Raw genomic sequence first — 571 nt, 5'->3', positions numbered from 1 at the left:
TTTCTTCTACCTTTAATTGCTCTCCATTTATCAAACTTTTATAGTCCCTTCCTTCCTTCTTTTTCCCACAGGAGATGGAGGCAGGAGCAGTGGGGAAGTAACTCCAGGTGACTAAAATTCCTTACTTGTAACTTTTAATGTGCTTGAACTTCATTTCTCTTTATATTTCGTATGCTGAAATTATGCTTGTTTCGTTTCATTACTAGTTGAAATTATGTCACAGTGTGATGACATTTTCAAACATGTTGAATCATCGAAATCTTGAGAAAAAATTGGATAGAAGGTTTATGATCACAGGCTCACTCACTAAGATGTACAAAACTCCCAATCAATTAACATCCAAGAAATCATCAACACTCAACTCACAAAACAATCCCAAACCCAACAATGACCATTCTCGTGCTGTTTCACTAAACACAATCAGTCACAAAATCAAATTTAAACACAAATTTACACATCCATGAACACTCTCCCGTAGAGTCATGAGGTGTCTGCCCACCCTATCATGTAAACTTTACGACTTTCTTATTCTTGTTGGAGTGCCCTACCACCTGTCAGTTAAAATTCTGCT

General features: G+C 36.8%; 1 long non-coding RNA gene across 1 annotated transcript in view; it reads left to right on the top strand.

Annotated features, from left to right (window-relative positions):
• Positions 1-571, top strand: part of LOC149526365 (uncharacterized) — a 22,030-nt gene that overhangs the window by 138 nt on the left and 21,321 nt on the right. Inside the window, exon 2 of the long non-coding RNA XR_016352090.1 lies at positions 72-107. This is a non-coding gene — a long non-coding RNA (uncharacterized LOC149526365). The remainder of the gene's footprint in view (positions 1-71; positions 108-571) is intronic.

Source organism: Theobroma umbraticum, unplaced genomic scaffold (genome assembly GCF_002168275.2).
Source record: "Theobroma umbraticum cultivar Fairchild unplaced genomic scaffold, ASM216827v3 scaffold_106.0, whole genome shotgun sequence".
NCBI lineage: Eukaryota > Viridiplantae > Streptophyta > Magnoliopsida > Malvales > Malvaceae > Theobroma > Theobroma umbraticum.
This window is presented reverse-complemented; position numbering and strand designations above follow the sequence as displayed.